Source organism: Xenopus tropicalis, chromosome 3 (genome assembly GCF_000004195.4).
Source record: "Xenopus tropicalis strain Nigerian chromosome 3, UCB_Xtro_10.0, whole genome shotgun sequence".
In the NCBI taxonomy this organism is placed as follows: domain Eukaryota; kingdom Metazoa; phylum Chordata; class Amphibia; order Anura; family Pipidae; genus Xenopus; species Xenopus tropicalis.
Window position 1 is genome coordinate 71,396,129 of NC_030679.2, and position 23,946 is coordinate 71,420,074.

The 23,946-nt window shown below is 40.4% G+C and overlaps 1 protein-coding gene across 2 annotated transcripts in view; it reads left to right on the plus strand.

Annotated features, from left to right (window-relative positions):
- The first annotated feature begins 14,572 nt into the window (after positions 1-14,572).
- The window catches only part of plxnb2 (plexin B2), a 110,922-nt gene continuing 101,548 nt past the window's right edge, over positions 14,573-23,946 (plus strand). Inside the window, 1 exon segment of one of the 2 annotated variants that reach the window (NM_001017322.3) lies at positions 14,573-14,892. The gene's annotated coding sequence lies outside the window, so the exon portion shown is untranslated. 2 annotated transcript variants of the gene reach the window in all.

The window sequence follows — 23,946 nt, forward strand, 5'->3', positions numbered from 1 at the left end:
TACAAAACTTAAAATGTTTTCAAAATTACTAATGTGCCAGTAAAAGATCACTTCAGCCGCAGCAGTCAAACTATCCAAACAAACTGCAAATCAAATATAAATAGTGAGAAAGTTGGCAACTCAACAATTTATTGACCTGAATCTCGCCTATTACTTTGCATGTTTGTACTTATCCCTTCAGTATGTGCTCTGCACAATTATACAGAAAAACAATGTATTAGATGGGACATTATAACTTTTTGCTGCTAAGTTATATCCTTCATTTAAAATATTCAAATATGAAATATATGTATAAATTCTATCTTACTCTGTTTATAAAGCTGTATTTTTCCTGCAGCAATTGCAGCTACTAGAGACTTTGCCTCTTGTTAAGCCATTCTCCTGCCATCTACTGTACTTGTTTAGGTCACATTGCAATGTATCTATTCACACAACTTTCTCAAAGGCACTGCATTCTAGAAGGAAGTCATAATAAGTCCAGCTAGTGATAGAGCATGGGGTACATTGGACTTTTTCCCCACAGAATGGGCCTTGCTATGTGGAAGGATATAGGTTAGGAATGGTGTGGATGAACTTCACCTTCCTACTGCCAGATATAAATGTATTGACAAAATAAAAGATAATAAGGAGGCCAGAAGCTCTTTGCAGCAAAACTGAAGTAACATTTAATTTGTCCAAGCCAAATGATCCAAGTGCAGGGTACAATTTGATAGAGCTATAGCAAGAATCAGCAGGTACAATGGATGATATTGATAGAGCACTGATGAACCACCATGGGGAGTAGTAAGGGCAGTACAGAATATCCTCAGGGTTGTCCACCTTAGTGGTCCAGATCTCCTACAGCAGACGTTGATCAGGGATATAATATAGCCTAATGCCCTTGTCACTACTGCGGACTACTCCCTAATTATTCTCTCCTGATTGGAGCCAAGAAGCTGCTAGAAGCTAGATACTAACTGTCTCACTGTCCTTTAAAGTGCTAGTAAAGAGCTAACCTGCTCTAAATAACCCCATTCATATGGTCCCTGTTCCCCGACTTCTCTAAGGGTTTTGGTTTCCCTTAGGGCTGAACACTTCTGGGCCATGTGGATCCCAGGCTTCCTGGAGCACTTCCACACAGGTCACCTGAAGGCCAAGAAGGAACATCCACCCCTTCTCAAACACTATGTTAGAGTGTGGTAGGGAGTGGTTTTACCTATGGTCCAATAAGGTACATCATGTAAATAGATACAATGGCTTTTGCCTGGTAACAGGGAAGTAATGAAGTATCGAGTTTAAAGCCATAGGTACCTATTGACCCTATGTGTTCCAACATATCCATGAAAAATAAAAAAAGTGCTGTCCATATAAGTGTGCATTGGAGCTGATTTGGTAGACCACAATCTTCTGCACTTCAGGACAATTATCAAAATCAAAGAATATCTGCAGCTTGCTAAAAATAGGAGCTGTCAACAACAACTGGATTGCTGCAGGTTATTATATCCTGACTAAAAATTAACTGAAAATTATATTTTTAAGTAGCCTTTTTTAGAGAACCTGCTGAAGGTATATGTTCTGCCACTTCAGAGGTACTTGCTGCTAAAACTGTGACGTGATCAGGGAAAAACCATGTTGCCCAATGACCCAATTCAGGTAAGCACAGGTGGATTACAGATATCTGCCCCTCCACATCAGAAATGTTTAATTAAAGGAATAAAAGAAAGCATAATACTAAGCATCTCTCCAATATCAATGTATTACAAAGGACAGACAAACACTACTTTTAATAGTAATCATATATACAAATAAATCAAAAACCATTACAAAGTTGTAATGAAGGCATATTGGGATTGGCATACACAGGATTTCTTGTCTCCTTTTTTGTAAAGATGTTCTTCAGTATCAGACTTCCTCTCTCAAAAAAAATCTTCATTCCTGGGGCTGGCTCTCTTCCCCTCCCATAAGAATTCACTCCCCCCCCTTAGGAATGTGTGATCTCAGCTACCAACAGTTAGAGCTGCAGCTGCAAGCTATGAAGACCAAGCTAAAATGGCAGCTGCTATCTTAAACAAATGCAGGGAGCTTCTAGGGCTCTTTACTCAGGTATGGTAAAGCTTTCTGCAGTACAAATATAGCGTTCTAGGTGGCACTAATGTGGCAAGTCTATTGGCAGTAAAATGCCAAAATGACTTTCCTTCACTTTTAAGCAGTTACATAAAAGCTTTTAGCACACAGGATCACTTTTGCTGACTCTTATTTGCAATATATAATCTTTATGCCTACTTGTAAAGTAGCAATTAGCAAGTCCCTGCTGGCAGAATTCCATTTAGGTCTTCATATCCCCCCTACACCCCTTCCAAAGAATCCAAAATATCATTCTGGTGAGGGAAAGGCTACATCTGGCATATTCAGTACAATATTTGGGTGGCTGCTGGCTTGAAGGCAAGTTAGCCCAAGAAACATCAGTGCTCAGAAATGTAACACTGAAGACAATACACCCTGAGGGGCCCATAAGATTTCATTTCAATGTATGCACATGTGTTAAACAGATCAGTGAGGAGAGTCAAGTAAGTTTGGGCTGCCATTGTATCAATCAGGCAAAATAACTGACTTGTAATGAACTACAAAGAAGCACTCTTTATAATGGTATATTAATGCCTTGTGTGGCAGATTGGCATGATCCCTACTTTGAGGAGGTGCTTCTTCACTGCCTTCAAGACCATCCAGTTTGGCAACTGCAAAATGATTTCCATTTGTAAGGAATTTGCACTTCAGTAGCTCCCAACAAATACTGGCATATGGCAGCTCTGACACACCAGGAAGCAGTATTATGGTGACGTTAGGCCTACCCAGGCAAGTTCATTCCTGGCTTAGGATATAGTTCTTCAGGTTGTCAAGAGCTTTAGTCCCAGGAGAATCAGATCACAAGGATTTTTGCTTTTCATAGTATGCATTTGTCAAAATTGTGGGTATGTATTCTACTGATGAGATATCCAAAGGGATATCTTAGGTATTATGAGTGATTGTAAGCTATTTATGTCCCATAGTATATTAAAATGGTACATAAATTGTGTGGCCCATTATTTTTTAATTAAAAAAAAGAATTAAGCATTGATTTTCCACTTTCAGGGTGCACATAGTGGTGCTCTAAATCTAGGTTTACTAAGTTAGAAGGAATGCAGATAAGTGGGAGGGGTGCATTGTCAATATATCATGTTTCCATTGCTAATAGCTGGTCAGTGATTTATTTTATAATAGCTAGTATCAGATTCCCTTTCTGCACTTCACACTCAATATGTTTACGTTTGAATAAATAAATACATTTCAGACACCTGTTGTGAAAAATTCCACCAAGACCCACCTAGAGAATATAAATCACAGCTGATCGCAGCAGTGGAAACATTCATGTAGTTCACAGAATACATAACCCAAGACGTTTAAATCAATAATAGTATGGGTACAATAACAAAATGCATTTCAGGACAGGAAATATCCTGAAACATCAGCACATGCAGCTTTTTGCAAGGTACAGCAGATTTTTTAAATAACTTACACGTTATATAAATGCCTTGTTTGTTATACAGACTGAACATTACCTTAATCCTTCTTCTGTCCCATATATCCTTTAATAAATTCCATCCATTCAGCAATCCTAAAATGAAGGACAATGTGTAGCATATACACAAACTTACTGAACTTAAGCAGCCACATTCAGAGTTTATTAAACAGTTGTATCTCTAAGGGTGAAGACAGATGGGGTGATTAGTCGCCATTTTAGTTGCGCCAAATAATCACCGCGTTAAAGTACTTGTACCACCATAAAGTACTCGCTAAATAACTTTTACACGTGTGGGTATCTTTGCACACAGCAACTTGCATGTCTGAGAATGGAGATAGCTTTGCAGCATTTAGTCGCCACAACTATTTTTTTTTAAAATCATGGTGATTAACCGTCTCGTCTGTCTTTGCCCTTACAATACAAAGGTGAAAAGGCCAAACAAATTTCACTCACATAGGGGCTGATTTACTAAGACACGAATTCGAATTGGAAAAATTCCGTTTGGAAAACGAACATTTTGCGACTTTTTCGTATTTTTTGTGATTTTTTCGTCGCCTTTACGACTTTTCGGAAATTGTCGCGACTTTTTCGTAACCATTACGACTTGCATGAAAAGTCGCAACTTTTTCGTAGCCATTACGATTCGCTCGTATCTTGTCGCAACTTTTTCGTATTGAGCGCTCGTAAGCGGCGGGCGAAACTTTCAGACTTAGCATGATTTTGGAAGCCTCCCATAGGACTCAATGGCACCCTGCAGCTCCAACCTGGCCCAAGAAAAGTCACCATACTGAAGCTTGAATGAATCTGAATCTTTCGTACTCGGCGCGAAAGCTGCGAAAAAGTCGCGACTTTTCGCGCAAGTCGTAACGCGATGAAAAAGTCGCAACATTTTGCAAAACATTCGGAATGGCTACGAAAAAGTCGCGACAATTTTCCAAAGAAATTGCAAAAATACCAATCATTACGAAAAAAACGCAATCGGACACATTAGGCCCGTTCGTGGGTTAGTAAATGTGCCCCATAGAGTCTGTGTTTACCCTTATGCAAAAAAACCTCATGATATGGGGAATGATGTATCCCCTATATTTACAACAGTTACATTATTTGTTATAATACATGTTTCACTGACTCATGTGACACAAATTTCATCACTAATCACCACTTATAAGGATAAAATATACAGGATATTCATGGTGCTTGTGAATAATAACCAGTGTATCTCTAACTATATACAGTAAGCACGTTCATCCTCTGACATGCACTCTGTGTATTATGAAAAATGCCAGAGATGCCATATTCAGTCACTATTTCTTAGGGGCTGTTGTTTTTGAAATGCCAGGGCTTATTTTGAATCCCAGTCTGGACCATGCAACATATATTGATGGACCAGTGTTTCATTTTTGCGTATTTTAGCCAAGAATGATAGTTTTATATGACACTGCCAATATACTAAAGATAAATACCACTAGTTTTAAATACAGGAAATAAATAATAATAAAAAATATTGGTGCTTCACATTGGCAAAAATTCAGATTTTTTTGCCAGGTGAAATGACTTCAGTGAATCTTTTCCAAGAGTATAAGAATAAATTTTAGCCAAGAAAAACACAATTGTCCATGGTAGCAGGAGCCCTACATAAAGTGGTGCACTTCAGAGCGCTAACAGTGCTGCTGGGAGTTGGATATGAACAACAGCTGGACAGCTGCAGGCAGACTTCATAATCCCATTTACACATGCAGTCTGTATGACCTGTCTTGCTTCTATTATTTCTTGCTTTACAGCCTACTTTCACAGCCTTATTTTAACTCTTTGCCATCACTATATTTTCTCCAATAAAAAGCCCTGTGAATGCTACGTGCAGATTATCTGCTATGGGTAACCTGGGCAAACTCTGTGTATTTTATTACATAACCCCATTAGCCTTTTAATTTCCTGACACCATCCATATTTGCTTTTTTATTCATTCAATTATAAATGTGACTCTATGGGGCACATTTACTAACCCACGAACGGGCCGAATGCGTCCGATTGCGTTTTTTTCGTAATGATCGGTAATTTTGCGATTTTTTTTTTGTATTTTTTTGCGATTTTTTCGGCGTCTTTACGATTTTTGCGTAAAAACGCGAGTTTTTCGTAGCCATTACGAAAGTTGCGCAAAGTCGCGATTTTTTCGTAGCGTTAACACTTGCGCGCAAAGTCGCGCCTTTTTCGTAGCGTTAAAACTTAAAAGGCGCGACGTTTCGCGCAAGTGTTAACGCTACGAAAAAATCGCGACTTTGCGCAACTTTCGTAATGGCTACGAAAAACTCGCGTTTTTACGCAAAAATCGTAAAGACGCCGAAAAAGTCGCAAAAAATACGAAAAAGTCGCAAAATGTTCGTTTCCAATCGGAATTTTTCCGATTCGAAATCGTGTCTTAGTAAATCAGCCCCTATATGTGGTCTATACAACAGGACTGTAACATTTACATGAACTTTACACTCAGCACTGTACAGCAGAACCAGGGTTGGACTGGGCTGGCAGGGCACCAGGAGAAAACCTGGTAGGCCTCGCTGGAGCTCCCTGTGCTACAGAACTCCCTCAATACACCTGGGGGGGGGTTTGGGCAGGTTGAAGGGGCCTGGCAGGGGTCTTGTGGGGGTGGGGGGCTGCAGAACAATAAATTAATAGAACAAACAGGGGTCATTACAATAAAAAAAATACAAGGTGCAGTTACATTAAAGATGAAGTTCTAAGTGTTTAAGAGACAAAAGGATGGAGATCCATGCCCTGTTAGCTTACAATTTAAGTGAATAAATAGCCCTATATAAATAAAAATATACATACATACATTCAGTATTGTGTCACCAGCTTAGTGCTCAAAAATACCTCTAAATAGCTCGCAATGGTAATAACACTGACCCTGTCATAAAGATGAATAGTAGAGACCCTAAAAAGGAAAATGTGCAATAAAATAAGAATAACAATAAATTGGAGCCCCACAGTCATCTGTCCTTTGGCTACTGGGATCAGTGACCCCCAACTCAAAGACAGTGGTTATAGGAGCAGGCTGGGAAGATCCAAAACATGATAATTTTAAATAACTTAAAAAAATAAGTCCAATTGAAGAACAACTAAAAGTTGTTTAGGAATGTCTGCTAAAGTGTTACCAAGGTGAGAAGGGTACCCTCCCAGACCCCCTGCTGATAACTATATTTTTACAGTTTCCTCAAGGAGTTGCTTCTGCAGGGCCCAGGGGCTGCTAATCCCTTGCCATAGTGGCTTCTAGAGGATTAGACTTGAGATCTTTTATTCTTTATTTATTGTGGTCTTTTATTTATTTGCCTTCCTCTTCCAGCTTTCACTGAACCCACTGAATCTAGCTGACAAAAATCTATTGGCCTGTGAAACACGGTTACTGTTACTTTGTATCAATTTTGACATGTAATAAGTTATTTAGTAATACTTTGATTCAGACTTCTATTAATCTTCCAGTCTCTCATTCAAAGCGGGTTGATATAGTAAATTGGACTACATCAACCAGATAGCTGCTTGACTAAGGGGCCCATTTACTTACTCACGAACGGGCCGAATGCGTCCAATTGCGTTTTTTTCGTAATGATCGTTAGTTGCGCAAAAAGTTGCGATTTTTTAGTAGTGTTAAAACTTGCGCAAAACGTCGCGCCTTTTAAGTTTTAACGCTACGAAAAAAGCGAAACTTTTCGCGCAAGTTTTAACGCTTCGAAAAACTCTCGTTTTTTCGCGCAAATCGTATTGGTAACGAAAAAGTCGCGATAATTCCCGAAAAGTCGTAAAGGCGCCGAAAAAATCGCAAAAAATACGAAAAAGTCGCAAAATGTTAGTTTTCCAATCGGAATTTTTCCAATTCGGTCGGAATTCGTGTCTTAGTAAATCAGCCCCTAAGTGTAAGCAGTGACACTCCAGCCAAATACTACTGGTTCAATTATTGTATGTATATGTATGCAAGAAGCCATACAGTAGAATAGTAGATTAATAGAACAGAGTTCAATACAATAATAAAATAAAAGGTAAACACAAAATACTGCTCCATTAACTGACCCAGGTCCTGGGTAAATGTTGAAAACAGAACAAACTGAACACGCATAATTTTATGTGTCCAAATTTTACACGCCTGTCGACGTGGTGCAGAAAAAAAACCCACAAGGGAATACAGGTTAAATTATGGGACCAGAACTAACAGTAGCCAGCAGAGACATATGCTTAGGGGAGGGTGCAATTCCAATGATTATGGTACAGTGTTGGGGATTGCAAAGGGTGGCTACTACTGGTTCAATTATTTTATGTATATGTATTCTTATTAAAAAAAAATGCTACTTGTGCAAGCTGCTGTACAGGAGAATAATACAAAAAGAGAATAGAGTTCAATACAATAATATAGATAGGCTTGGTTAATGCTCTCGAGACCCCCATCCAACCATCTTAGTTTTATATATACAGTGGAGGAAATAATTATTTGACCCCTCACTGATTTTGTAAGTTTGTCCAATGACAAAGAAATGAAAAGTCTCAGAACAGTATCATTTCAATGGTAGGTTTATTTTAACAGTGGCAGATAGCACATCAAAAGGAAAATCAAAAAATAACTCTAAATAAAAGATAACAACTGATTTGCATTTCATTGAGTGAAATAAGTTTTTGAACCCCTACCAACCATTAAGAGTTCTGGCTCCCACAGAGTGGTTAGACACTTCTACTCAATTAGTCAACCTCATTAAGGACACCTGTCTTAACTAGTCACCTGTATAAAAGACACCTGTCCACAGAATCAATCAATCAAGCAGACTCCAAACTCTCCAACATGGGAAAGACCAAAGAGCTGTCCAAGGATGTCAGAGACAAAATTGTAGACCTGCACAAGGCTGTAATGGGCTACAAAACCATTAGCAAGAAGCTGGGAGAGAAGGTGACAACTGTTGGTGCGATTGTTCGAAAATGGAAGGAGCACAAAATGACCATCAATCGACCTCGCTCTGGGGCTCCACGCAAGATCTCACCTCGTGGGGTGTCAATGATTCTGAGAAAGGTGAAAAAGCATCCTAGAACTACACGGGAGGAGTTAGTTAATGACCTCAAATTAGCAGGGACCACAGTCACCAAGAAAACCATTGGAAACACATTACACCGCAATGGATTAAAATCCTGCAGGGCTCGCAAGGTCCCCCTGCTCAAGAAGGCACATGTGCAGGCCCGTCTGAAGTTTGCCAATGAACACCTGAATGATTCTGTGAGTGACTGGGAGAAGGTGCTGTGGTCTGATGAGACCAAAATAGAGCTCTTTGGCATTAACTCAACTCGCTGTGTTTGGAGGAAGAAAAATGCTGCCTATGACCCCCAAAACACCGTCCCCACCGTCAAGCATGGGGGTGGAAACATTTTGCTTTGGGGGTGTTTTTCTGCTAAGGGCACAGGACAACTTATTCGCATTAACAGGAAAATGGACGGAGACATGTATCGTGAAATCCTGAACGAGAACCTCCTTCCCTCTGCCAGGAAACTGAAAATGGCTCGTGGATGGGTGTTCCAGCACGACAATGACCCAAAACATACAGCAAAGGCAACAAAGGAGTGGATCAAGAAGAAGCACATTAAGGTCATGGAGTGGCCTAGTCAGTCTCCGGACCGTAATCCAATAGAAAACCTATGGAGGGAGCTCAAGCTCAGAGTTGCACAGAGACAGCCTCGAACCTTAGGGATTTAGAGATGATCTGCAAAGAGGAGTGGACCAACATTCCTCCTAAAATGTGCGCAAACTTGGTCATCAATTACAAGAAACGTTTGACCTCTGTGCTTGCAAACAAGGGTTTTTTCACTAAGTATTAAGTCTTTTTTTGTTAGAGGGTTCAAAAACTTATTTCACTCAATGAAATGCAAATCAGTTGCTATCTTTTATTTAAAGTTATTTTTTCGATTTTCCTTTTGATGTGCTATCTGCCACTGTTAAAATAAACCTACCATTGAAATGATACTGTTCTGAGACTTTTAATTTCTTTGTCATTGGACAAACTTACAAAATCAGTGAGGGGTCAAATAATTATTTCCTCCACTTTATATATATATATATATATATATATATGATTCTAAGCTTCTAAGAGCAGTAGCATATAGTGAAGTGAAGTGAAGAAAAGGCCAATCTGCTCTGCCACCTCTTGTGTGTATACTGTCAGGCACAAGATCAGTCTGTCAACACACATGGGACAGTTTTTGGCATGGAAAGGCTACATTTTGCAATTTTGTACGTATATAATTGCCACTTACTGTCAGTAATTTGCTCAAGATTCCTTACTTAACCACTCCATTAAAAAGCCTAGCAGGGAGCACAATCAAGGGGCTGGCGACAGAGCGGGAGAGGGGTGTGACCAACGTGTAGTATCATTATAGTATCCCTACTATTTTAAAGTAGGCAATACATTATTTGATATAAAACACTAGTTTCAGTGAGTCATGTGACATCAATACAGGTATCTTGCTGCTTTTGCAAAAGTGAATATTGTAGCCAAGTCCAGTACCACGACAGATTCCAGTCTAAAGGTGGCCATACACAGGACGATAAAAGCAGCCTCAAGGTGGCCATATTGGGGAAAGATTGACCTGCCAAACAAGTGGATCTTTAGATGTGTTGCCAACTTTGGACTAATGGCACACAGATCATATAAATGCCAGTGGAGAAAAGCTAATCTGCTGCCTTCCATTGCTTCTGTGGTCGAGGCCGTTACTATACACAGTGAACAGATTTTGGTGCAAAAATATATACTTTAGCATTTCTGTTCTGCTTACAGGATGATGTCAGCCCACATGCATAGAGAGGCAAAAGGCAGTGGATTGGCATTTCTTTGCAGGCATTTAAATGACCTGTGTACTATTAGTCTAACAGATAACACACAACTATGCACAGATGGAATGTTGTATAGGACCTCAGAAATGTTGCTAAAAATAAATATAACACAAGACCTAATTATGAATAGGGCATAATTAATCTTCGATCCTATTTGAAATGTTTTGCTAGGAAACACATTTGTGTTTCATTAATAGAAGTGGTTATTTACTCTTAGCCATTCACTTACTGCAGTATCCAGACTTACAAAGAAAATAAAACACAGCAGTGTGACCTGTGGCACTCACCCTCAGGCTAAAGCAGCTTAATATATTACACCACTGTGGGAGGTCAGCTGTCCATCATCATAAATACCCCTTTTAACAAAGTTATTCAAAGTTCAACAAAGAAATCAGCTTTGCTATCATTTCTGCAATAATCATTTTTCCCCTCACATGTTAATATTATATTTTCATACCCTGGCAAAATTAAAATTTTGTAAATCTTTACAATTTGTATTATTGTTATCCTATTTTTATAAAGTGACTGACATACAGTGCTTTACAGAGATTATATAGCCCTTAAACCAGTCCCTGCCCCATGGAGTTTACCAATCACTGGTCCCGATCACATACTGTGCTAAATGTTATCAGGAGCCAGTTAGCCGGCCCATATGTTTTTGGAGTGTGGGAGGAAATCAGAGGACCCAGAGGAAACCCACACAGACACCACAAATACATATAAACATCTCACAGATAGTGCCCTGGCTGGAATTGATCCTATGACCCCTTGGCTTGAAGGCAGATAAGCAAACCACTACACCAAAGGGCTCTGGCACACAGGGAGATTAGTCGCCCGTGACAAATCTCCCTTGTCACGGGGCGACTAATCTCCCCGAACTACCATCCCACCGGCGAAAATGTAAGTCGCCAGTGGGATGGCACACGCTGTGCAGGCGATTTCGGCAAATCGACGAAATTGCCTCGCGAGGCAACTTCGGATGCCATCCCACCGGCGACTTACATTTTCGCCAGTGGGATGGTAGTTTGGGGAAATTAGTCGCCTGTGACAAGGGAGAATTGTCGCGCGTGACTAATCTCCCCGTGTGCCAGAGCTCTAAAGGTCCCCATACACGGGCCAATTGTAGCTGCCGAGATCGGTCCCTTGGACAGATTTGGCCAGAAATTGGCCAGATATCGATCGGCCAGGTTAGAAAATTCAGTCGCATCGGGGACCGCATTGCCGCCAATATAATTCGGCCCCAGGGCCAAACAATCGAATTATTTGTTTTTTTACCTACACGCTCCCCGACATCCCCCACCCATAGGTGGGGATATCGGGTGCAGATCTGCTCGCTTGGCGATCTTGCCAAGCGAGCGAATCTCAATGTGTATGGGGACCTTAACTTCAACTTAACTAAATCCAATCACCACTTTTACTGATACTGTGCCACTCATATTATAGTTGAGGACAAAGATGAAGTAAAACTGGGCTGTTTGTGGGCTCAGAATTATCATCCCAATAATTTTTTATACCATGGCGATTGGTTGTTTAGTTAAGCGGCCAGGTTAGAAAATTTTGGTCCCATAACGATCAAATCTGCCCATGTATAGTGAATCTGATAATATCATTGGGGGTCCTACAATGGCAGTCACTTTCATACGATTGGTGTCTGCCAACTATTTTATCCTCCAATTTGTTATCTTTAGGGCATTATCCTACAATTGCAGTCAAAATGTTAGTTTTAGATCATTGCATTTAAACGTACTATCAATATCCAAGCGTTTGTCGGAAGAAGACTAAAATCTGAATGAGTATGGCCTGTTGGTTTCACTCAATTTCTTATTATGTTATTCTAAAATGTTTGAACTACTTTTTCTGAACCTTGTTGTTTAAATCCACTGTCAAATACTTTGCTGGATTATTTAAAAATGTCAACAAAGACAATTTGAAAAGAAAAAAGATTTCACATGAGAGGGGTAGGTACATTATTATGGATTTACACTACCCACGGTATGTGTATGTACATCTACTGTTTTTTTACGAAACTTTACATTATAGCATTTTAGGGCTGTGACACACGGGGAGATTAGTCACCGCGCGACAAATTATTATTATTATTATTAACATTTATTAATAAAGCGCCAACATATTCCGCAGCGCTGTACAATAAGTGGGTTTCATACATTGGACATACAGAGTAACATATAAAGCAATCAATAACCGATACAAGAGGTGAAGAGGGCCCTGCCCAAAAGAGCTTACAATCTACAAGGAGAAAGGGTTGAGACACAAGGTGTGGGAATGGGCATGACCAGAGTTGTGAGAGGTGTGGCACAGGGTATTGCTAAACTAGATTAGGGTAAGCTTCTCTAAATAAATGTGTGGTTTTAGAGATCTCTTGAAGACAGACAGATTGGGAGAAAGTCTGATAGTTTGTGGGAGCGAATTCCAGAGAAGGGGGGCAGCCCTTGCAAAGTCTTGAATACGAGCGTGCGAGGAGGGAATGAGAGAGGAGTTGAGGAGCAGGTCAGCAGAGGAGCGTAACAAGCGGGTTGGATGGTACCTAGAGATAAGTTCAGAGATGTAAGGTGGGGCAGAGTTATGGACTGCTTTGAATGTAAGAGTCAGGAGTTTGAATTTTATCCTGGATGGTAGGGGAAGCCAGTGCAGGGATTGGCAGAGTGGCACGGCAGAGGAGGAGCGGTTGGAGAGGTGTATGAGCCTGGCAGCAGTATTCATTATGGACTGGAGAGGGGACAGTCTTTGGAGGGGAAGGCCAATTAATAGGGAGTTACAGTAGTCCAGGCGAGATATTATAAGAGTGTGAATAAGAATTTTGGCAGCATCTTGGGTGATAAATGATCGTATTTTGGAGATATTTCTTAGGTGAAAGTGACATGATTTGATAAGTGATTGGATATGAGGAGTGAAGGACAGGGCAGAATCAAGGATAACCCCAAGGCACCGGGCCTGGGAAGATGGGGTGATGGTAGAATTGTTAACCTTTATAGATACCTCGGGAACAATGTGGGCATTGGATGGGGGAAAGAGAACCAGTTCAGTCTTAGAGAGGTTTAGTTTAAGGTAACGTTGGGACATCCAAGTGGATATAGCGGCCAGGCAGGAAGAGACGCGAGTTAGAAGCTCTGGGTTGAGATCAGGAGAGGAAAGATATATCTGAGTATCATCAGCATAGAGGTGGTAGTGAAAGCCAAAAGAATTGATTAGTTTGCCAAGTGAGGAGGTATAGAGAGAAAATAGTAAGGGGCCCAGGACAGAGCCTTGGGAAACTCCGACAGAAAGAGGCAGGGGAGAAGATGATTCCCCATTGTAAGAGACACTGAAGGATCGATCTGAGAGATAAGATGAAAACCAGGATAAGGCAGTGTCACGAAGGCCAAGAGAGCAGAGAGTCTGGAGGAGAAGAGGGTGATCTACAGTGTCAAAAGCAGCAGAGAGATCGAGAAGTATTAGTAACGAGTAGTGTTTTTTGGCTTTAGCCGATAGGAGGTCATTTGTTAGTCGGGTTAGCGCAGTTTCGGTGGAGTGTTGTTGTCTAAAACCAGATTGTAGGGGATCCAGGAGGTTTTGTTATAGAGGAATAGCATCAGTCGGTTGTAAACTAGGCACTCAAGCAGTTTGGAGATGAATGGGGGCAGAGAGATCTCCCCGAAATGCCATCCCATCGGCTAGAATGTAAATCGCTGGTGGGATGGCATACCCGGCGCCGCGATTTGCCGGGTCGCTGAAGTTTCCTCTCAAGGCAACTTCGGCAAATTGAGGCGCCGCGTATGCCATCCCACCAGCAATTTACATTCTAGCTGGTGGGATGGTGACTAATCTCTCGGTGTGTCACAGCCCCTAAAAAGACATTTACAATTATTTTGACGTGCAGCTTTATCCTTATATAAATGTATGATGGGGTTCCTTTGAAAGGGAGTATTTTCTAACACAAACTCATTAATGATAGACTATTTGCCATTGGCAAAAGCAGTGAAAATGAGGCGAATAAGTCGGAGCGCAATGCCAGTTCAGGGCCATAGGTTGGATATATTTAGAACAGGCTATTGTAGCTATTGAAAAAGAATGCCTGTTGGAATTCCATCAAAGCCAGTCATAGCCCATGGCTATTGCCTAGTGGCCAGTGAAATTCCTTCGCACTCCTCCCAATCCAGTGCCTCTGGCACCCCCTCCCATTCCTTGAGAGCTCCCAGGCAGTCTGAAATCCGATCCTCCGCAGCCGGCTCAGAGGGGAGGACTCTCTCCCTGTTATTCTGCCTTTTTTTTCCTGCTTCCTGTTTCTGGTATTGTGCTGGGGAGCGGATGTGCGCAGCGCCCACAGGTGTGTCTCCTCTCGGCGCTCAGTGCTAGGGAGTCGGCTGGGAAGGACTGTGCGAGGCTGATATGGACACAGTGAGGGCCGGGGGGTCGGGGCGCGGAGCCGCACTACATTTCTCTCAGCGTCTCCATTAAGTCCGGGAAAGCCGCGGGAAGCGGAGCCTAGCAGGAGACTTGTTGGGTGAGTTCCTCCCAAATTCCGCTCTTATTTTTAGGCTATCTTGTCATAGCACCTGTTGGCCGGAGAGTGGGGCAGCGCTGTGCTGGACATTCTCCACTCAGTCACCTTCCTTCCAGCTCATCTGTGCTAAGTTTTAGCGCTGGGTGTCTGGGCGGGGGGAGTGGCCGGGCTCCTTTGGACTGGGGATTAGCGATCAGTCTTATCAAAGTGACCCCTTCCAGCTTTAATGGAAACCTGTGAACTTGGGAAGGAGGTAAGAGGCGCTGTCCCACCCGCAGGGTTCTGTGGGAGCGGGAGTAGCATGGGGTGCCACAGACTGGGAGCTCCTTTCCCACGGTTACATCCACGCACCACACCACCTGCCTTGGGAGTTACCTGATTCATAAAATCTATTTCAGGAATGTGCTGACACTTCTGCTTTGTTTCAAATAATAGCAAAGTCAATGTACAGTTGTTTGCTCTTCAGCTTAGGATCATTTTAGTTCAGGCTTGTTCATACTGGATATTGCATGGCTGCTATTGTTTGTACAGTAGAGAAACATCAGTGGCTTGTAGAAGCTGGGATTGTATGGAAGGAACAGCAGACTAAAATGTGATAGAACAGCTGTTTATTTGCAGAGAGATAGATACAAATGATCATGCAGCTAGTGTTTATAGACTTCATTATGTGTTATTTATTGGGATCACTTCATTTAAAACACATCTGCTAATTCTCTGCATGTTATTGCTATTGACATGATGGCTTTGTATTGTTAATTCTTAGAATGAACTCCATGTTCCAGTTTAACCCTACAAGTTGGAGCTTGCCCCTGTCTGGCAGAAGCTACAGCTCAAATTGCTGTCATTGCATTGAGCATTCTGACAGTAGCTAACAAGTAAGATTAAGTTTGATGTCCTGGAAAGGTTGGGGACTACTGATTCCTTGATTCACTGCTGTTCTCTTGTTTGCAGATGTTTCATGCAGGCTAACGGCTAACAGGATTGCTGTTAGGTTTTATAATGTAACATTTTGTGAGATGTGTAAAAGCTTGGGCTCATGTTGTCCATTCTTTGTGTTGCAGGTTCCCATTTTTTATGTTTCTGGTGGTTTATTGGTTTCAAGTAAATACAGTTAATGGAATTAAACAGTAAATATTTGTTTGTGTTGAGTGTATAGGGTGTTCCTAAATGTAGCAGCAAGGGAAGTTGCAGGCCTTTGTGGCCCTTTTCTTGCTTTTTGAATGTGCTGTGTATGCATCTTCACTGTTTTACACTTAACAAATATTGTTTGGCCTAGCACTGGATGTCCAAATGGCAAATTTGTTTGGGTTCACCATAATCTATAACCTTACTATCTTAGGCCATTTAGTTGTCCTTGCAGTTACCTGCTCACCAGCAGTAATTATGCAATTGTGTCTCGTATACATGGTTTTGAGGATTATTATTGCATGATATTCTATGTAGACATATGAAATGTAACTAGGCACTTTTAAAAATAAGGGTTCTGTTGTGTTGTTTGAAGACATTCTTGCAGACGGTCTGAGCTGTCACAGGGTGACATGAATAGGCCTTATGGCAGCATTAGCATGGTAAAGTAAATACTCTATAGATAGTGCTTTCTTTTAGTTTCACTTTGGGTGGTGAGGAAGAACAGTAGTTGATCATTACATGAGTGTGGGCTGAAAGCTCTATTTTCAGAAGTCCAGTATCCAAATCATGAATGCAGGCGCAAACACAGAACACAATAAATCAGTTCTACAGTGCAGTTACATTTTGTACTAAACTATTAATGCAAATACCAAAAACTGAATTACAAAGTGGACATTTCCTATATATGAACACACTGTACACAAAGTACCATCAGGCTTTTATGTCATTTTATGTTTATTGAAGATTTAAGGCATCACACAGAAGCACTGTTTAAAGCAGTGATCCCCAACCAGTGACTCAAGAGCAGCATGTTGCTCTCAGTGCCCCTAAACCAGGTAGTTATTTTTGAATTCCTGACTTGGTGGCAAGTTTTGGTTGAATAAAAACAAGATTTACTACCAAATAAATCCTCCTGTAAGCTGAGTGTGTGCTAGAGGCTACCTAATAGCCTGTCTTAGCCCTTATCTGGCCCTCCATGAACTGATGCTTGTGTTGCTGTCTAAAGCTGGCCATACACGTGGCGATCTGACGATGTTTCGTGCGACCAACGGTCGCACGAAACATCGTCAGATCCGCCACACACCATTCAGGGCTGAATCGGCAGGTAAGGAGGTAGAAACAATAGGATTTCTACCTCCTTCTGCCGATTCAGCGCTGAAGGGAGAATTTTGGTCAGGCGCCTTCTATGGCGCCCGATCAAAATTTTCAAACTGGTCCGATCGGCGAGTCGACGATATCAGCAGCTTCCTGCGGTTTCGTACGATATTATCGGTGCGTGTATGGCCACCTTAAGTCTTTTTGCATTTGACTGTGGCTCATGAGTAAGAAAGGTTGGGGACTCCTGGTTTAAAGCTAAGGTTCTTTATCAAGCCTGTAAATTAACGTTGGCCCCATGCATAGATGACTCAATTATTTAAGACAAAATGTTCACTGAACACAAACTGTTGTGACTATTTAAGGGGAACTTCATACAATATTTTTTCATAATTAAAGAGAAATGTTATTTCAAGAAACCTTTAGAGTTACCTGTAAATTGATTTAATTTTTAAAGCAGTGCTTTGAATTGAGCTGCCCTTGTTTAGGGGGTGAATTGGGTTAATCACAGCATTTGGCAACTTGTCTAGTTATAGGATCTCATGACGGTATTGTGAAGTCAGCAGTTGGCCACATAATTGAACCAGTGCTGTCTGCAACAGACCAGACTTTACACTTAGCCTTACTGATGTCTGAATAAAGGTGGCCATACACGCACCAATAATATCGTACGAAACCTCGTTCAGCCCTGAATGGTGTGTGGTGGATGAATGGTGAATGGTGTGTGGTGGATCTGACGATGTTCAGATCGCCACGTGTATGGCCAGCTTAAGGCAGAGTTGGATAGGGAACTATCACCAGTTGGGTTCTGTTTACAGGTCATTTATCAGTAGTGGACAATTTGTTTGAAATGTAGGCTTAGTGCCCAAAATTTGCCCAATGAGCAACACTAATATGACAATTAACGAGTCAAAGAGTGATTTAATAAGTCTAAAAGTAATCCTAGTCTGAAAACTAATCTGCAAACTACGTACATTTTACCTATAGGTCATGTTCATCATTTTTCGGTGATCGAGCTGCTTTCATAAGTAATTGTTACTTGACGTTCCTGCTGACTGCTGCAGCAGAAATATAGCAGCACCCTCACAGAGTAACTTATGTAACTATATATAAAGATATGTTTTCAGACAGCTGACCATTTGATTATACTTGCGGATTGGTTGCTATGGGTTACTAGACAAGTAGCAAGCTTAAAGATCATTTTTACATTACCTTATCACAACCCCATGTTAATTCTTCGTGAATGCACGTTTTGTTGAGGTGGACTGCTCTTTAATCCAATAATTGGTAAAAAAAAAAAAAAAAAAAAACAACTTATTTTTTCAAACTACTTAATGTTGTTATGCACCCTTCAGTGAATCAAAAAATAAAGTTCCTGTCTCAGGCCGGTACTTTTTCTTTTATTTAAAAAAAAAAAAATCACTGGTCCTGACAATGTTTTGTCCCCTCAATTGCTACTTAGCCTTGATTGCTAATACTCAGTCATGTTAATTTGCAACTCGATCACAAGAAAAATCACCAATCAATTAATTTTTACAAATTTAATGGTTCTACTGTTTAAAGAAACTAAAAAAATAAGTTACCTTGAATGTTACTTCCCATTGTTTTATATAAAAGCTAGACAACTTTTAGCTGCCAAGATTTCTTCAATTCTAAACATTCCAGTTCAGAACACTGCAGTATGAATAAAATTGTGAACACATTTTTTGTATGATTTCCTATAACCAAGGAAAAAAAAATCACAAATTTTGACTAAGACTGGCATGCATTAGAATATAAAATCCAGATTATTTATTCTGCTGCGCACACACAATTCTCAGTTGGCTGAGGGTTAAATGGGAAAGGTGAAAGACATGGCTGTGCCTCGGTGCAGTTTTTTTCCCTATAAGGAACACCGATCTGGGGAAGAAACGTAATGATTAGATGTACGGTGGGGTGTCTAAGGGTGAGGGCACAAAAGATGTACAATCCACTTCTTTCTGCCTGCATTGGAGGGGAGATTGCCTAGAAAAAAAAGAAAGCATGGCTTTGTATAGCCACGCAGCGCTGACACTTTGCAATTTTAGTACAGCTACATATAGAAGCAGATCCGCTTTTCTCTGCCTGCCTAGAAAATGCAGGGGAAGAGAAGTGGCCTGTACGCCCTGTGTGCCCTCTCCCTAACATATTGGCAGTCCCAGTGAATTGGGCCTTTCTTGTCCTTTAAACAGATTTGAGTTGGATCAGTGCATTAAACTTAAGCTGGCCATACACGTGGCGATCTGACGATGTTTCGTGCGACCATCGATCCGCCACACACCATTCAGGGCTGAATCGGCAGAGGAGGTATAAACAATAGGATTTCTACCTCCTTCTGCCGATTCAGCGCTGAAGGGAGATTTTGGTCAGGCGCCTTCTATGGCGGCCGATCAAAATTTTCAAACTGGTCCGATCAGCGAGTCGGCCTATATCAGCAGCTTCCTGCGATATCGGTCGACTCGCCAACATACCATACACGCACCGAATATCGTATGAAACAAGGTTTCGTACGATATTATCGGTGCGTGTATGGCCACCTTTAACCCCCATTTAGTTGGTTGCAAGCTCAGACCGCATAATCTAAGTGCTTTACAGATAATATTTATTTTTATCTAACTGGGTCCAGTCGAACAATCTAATTTCTCTGTCACAGTTTCACACACACACACACACACACACACAGAGCAGGGTAAAAGCTAGTTTGCTTGATTGTGTAATTTGGACAGTGTGAGGAAATCGATACAGACAGATAAGCTTCCCACATAAAATGAACTGGTTGGAATTGTACCTAGGACCCCAGTTCAGGAAGGCAACTATGCTAATTAGGCAGGGCATAAGGTGTTGCAGATTAAAATAAAATCCCGGGGGAAATTCCAACTACATTCTGCCAAGCACTTTTGGATACATGTATCAGTTTTGACAAAATATTTTTCCACAAAGGATCATCTTGCAGTTTAGATATTGCTTCCGTTTAATCCCTTCACTGCTGCGGCTAAATGCTGCTAGTCACTGCATTGCTATGCACTGACACTAATCACCACATAACTAATAATATATTTAGGTCTCACAAATCTTGGACTCGGTGCATGTTTCACCTGTGTAGCCAATATATCTGCTGCACCTTTCACAGCAGCAAAGGGGTTAAGTTTGACTTTACATACTGTCACAGCATTCCAATGAACTGGCAACATTTTTCTGGAACAAACTGTAAGGCTGCCTAGTTCTTGTATAGTTAACCACTTAACATTAATCTTTGGGAATGTGCTTACCCCATATAATGCATAACTATTTCTTGTTACTGTAAATGTTAATCCTGTTATTTTGTTAACCAGTTATAGATTTCATTTCAGTTCTGTCCCCTGGGGTTAGTGAAGATTGTTTTGATACAGTCAAACTGTTGGTTTCCTGACAGAATTATCTGTACATCCATTCCCTTGTTTCTCTCAGTGGGCATCTTTTCACTGTGAAATGAATGCATTCATATCACTTCTGCATGATGCAGGCCCCAGATTTCCTTTGTGATGTTAAATTATGTTACAAAAGAAACATTCCTTTAGTGTAATACTGTTGATTTAACTTGGGTGTTTTTAATATAAATTCCTTGAATTTTTAACCTTTTACATACTATAACAGTAGGTTGCAGTTTATTAGCACTACATAAAATTATATATTATGTAGGACATGTTTTTTTCTTTTTCCTAATTCAAATAAAGAGAAGCAGATCCGCTTGCCTACGCTCCTCAGTGTGCCTGCATTAAAAACTATGGCAACTGCCCAAGTGGGGCACACTCCGCTTTTGCGCTTTTCAGGCCGACCTCCAATCCGCTCTGCTCTGTGTGCCCACACTTGACTGAGTGCCTTAGTTTTTAATGCAGGCACACAGAGGAGCGTAGGCAAGTGGATCTGCTTTTCTCAGCCTGGCCAAAAACGCAGGCCTGAGAGAAGTGGATAAATGCACCATGTGCCCTTGCATTAAGGGCTAGTACTCACAGGTGGTTTTTAAATGCGTTTATAAATACATGCTGAGCACAAAAATCACATCATATGCATTTATATGCGTTTTTTTAAGTGCTTTTTTGTCAGTTCCGGATGCAACCCACTATTCTACTTGCTCACCTCAAGCGCAAGAAAATGCAGCATGTTGCATCTAAAAAAATGCAATGAAAAGTGAATGCAGTGAAAAGGGTCATGAGTACAACCAGGGAGAATATCATGGAATCAATTAGAGAATGCATTTAGGTGTGTTCAAACCTGTGTCTCAAACGCACGTCAAATGCATTAGAAAACACTTGTGAGTATGAGCCCTAATAAAGTGTTTGTGAAATTATCAGCAACCCGTCATTATGTGACTCACTGACAGATTTCACCTGATCTAATTGACTGATACATGTCAGCAATAAATATATTGTTTGCAGTGTTAAAAAAGTTAGGCTGAGGAAGCATAATAATAAACCATTTATTTTAAAAACTATAAGAAAAAATAACTTATTTGTGAATTATTAAAGGAGAAGGAAAGGCTAATAAAGAGTTAATCTCAAGCTGCAGGCATACCTTCAGTTGTCTCAATAGTGCCCTTAAGTCTCCCCATATTTCACCTGCAGCATTTCTGCGAATGCTTATGGCTGTATTTACATAGACCTTTCTGATAAAGCTTACTTAGTTTTTACCTTTCTTTCTCCTTTAATGGGCTATTAAATTGTTTTAAAGTAATTTGTAATTATTATATGCTGCTTTTAACAGAAGTGTCTGCCCCTTTCTATTCTGTATACTCTGGTGGTTCTGACTTTTAAAACAAAATGTAAAAAAGCATGTAAAGCAGGCTTCTCTTACAATGAGTTAAGAGAAAGAACCAGAAGAGCAGAAAGAGACAGAGCACTACACCTTTACAAATAATTATAAAACCAATAAAATATGTTCATGTAAATGGTAATGTTGCTTAGAATGACATTTTATTCCCCTAAGGTTTAATGCATTTTCTTTTTATAGTGATAGTCTGGAGAAGCAGTTTAACCTGTTTAGTTGTTTTGCTTTAGATACTGCGTAACTCTCTGTACATCAGGTCATTATTTTGATAATGGTCTTTGTTTAAAAAGGGTAAGTTAATGAACATGCCTAATTGAAATGGAATTTTTGATTTGCTGTATTCCATATGTAAGTAAATGATTAATTTGCAAGTAAAATATTAATACGTAAAAAAAGCTAGCTCTCTTGTAGATTGTAAGCTCTCTTGTAGATTGTAAGCTCTTTTGGGCAGAGCCCTCTTCACCTCTTGTATCAGTTACTGATTGCTTTATATGTTACTCTGTATGTCCATGTATGTAACCCACTTATTGTACAGCGCTGCGGAATATGTTGGCACTTTATAAATAAGTGTTAATGTAATGTAATATATACTTGTGTGTATGTATAATATATATGATAGTACATTTTCACTTTATAATTTTACCCTAACTAGCCCTTAAGGCGGCCATACATGGCGAGGTCTCCAAACGAGCGGATCTTCTCCCGATATGCCCATCTAAGGTGGGTGATATCGGGCTAAATCGATTGCTCAACCAAACCACCGAATTAAAACGTGCTGATGCAGTCCCCGATCAAATGGGAAAATGCCTGATCAAGATCTGGTCAGTTTTGGGCCAGATGTCGGTCTGGTACGCCCATCGGGGTGCCCATACACAGGCAGATAAGCTGGCAAATTGGTCTGAATGCCCAGAATTGGCAGCTGAAGTATGGTGCTTAGCTTGAAAGAACTGCAGTATGTTACATATATTTTCAAAAGAATCAGAATTTAATTAAGTTATTTCTGTCTAAGTGCTGCTTTACCATCTTACCCTGTTATCTCAGGGTTTACTTTAAAAGTTCCCTTCACTTACTAGGCTTGTGCATGTGCAGTATAGAAAATCTTGACTCGCTTGATGGAAGCGTGGTGCTTATGTCTAGAAGTGTAGTTTAAGCTGTAGAGCTCATGGTGAATGGGGCTTACCTTGGTCTGGAAGGGCCAACAAACAATTTTACTCTCTCAACCCCTAACACAAACATGCAAACATGATCCTGGGACTATCCCGTGTTTTTAAGTAAAACAATGAATTGGGTGGTTTTTGACCACATAAATGGTTAGCTTTGAAGGAGTTCATAATTTAATGAAAAGGCGTTCCCTGTTCGTACAAAGTCTATGTAGGTTTGTGGGATTTCTGTAAAAAAAACCCACATATTTACTCCTTACCATACCATAAGTGTTTGAAGCAGGAAGCCGGTAAGGGCAGCCAAAATTGTTTTCCCACAGTTTACATTTCTGAGGCATCAAATGCGCTAATAAGGTCTGCTTTATCTGTATATACTAAGATACTGAAATATTCTTCCTTTTATTGGTACGTGTGTTGGCAGATGCATATACACGTAGATGCATATATCTTTGCACCAGGAATATATCTCAAGTAGGTGTGAAAATTTTAGTGAGAATGTTTGTTTCATGCAGTAAATTCTGTAAGTATCTAAAAACTGTTTTGTTTTTCCTTTGTTTATTTTTTATTATGGTTTACCTGTTTGTTTGGTAATACTAATTGAAATACATCATTCACAACAGCTATAAATAGACCGAACGTAAGCAAGAATCGTTTAGCAGCAGTTATATTAGGCCAGCCAGTCCATATATTGCCTAGATAATCCAAGATGCGGTGTACTTGAAGGAACTTCACTATTCTTAGAAATGTACCGTGTGTAAAGTGACTCTGCCAAACTGCATAATAACAGAGGTTAGTTATTATATCTATCTTGGCACACATTCCAAATTTTCAGTACCAGTCCAAGGTGAGG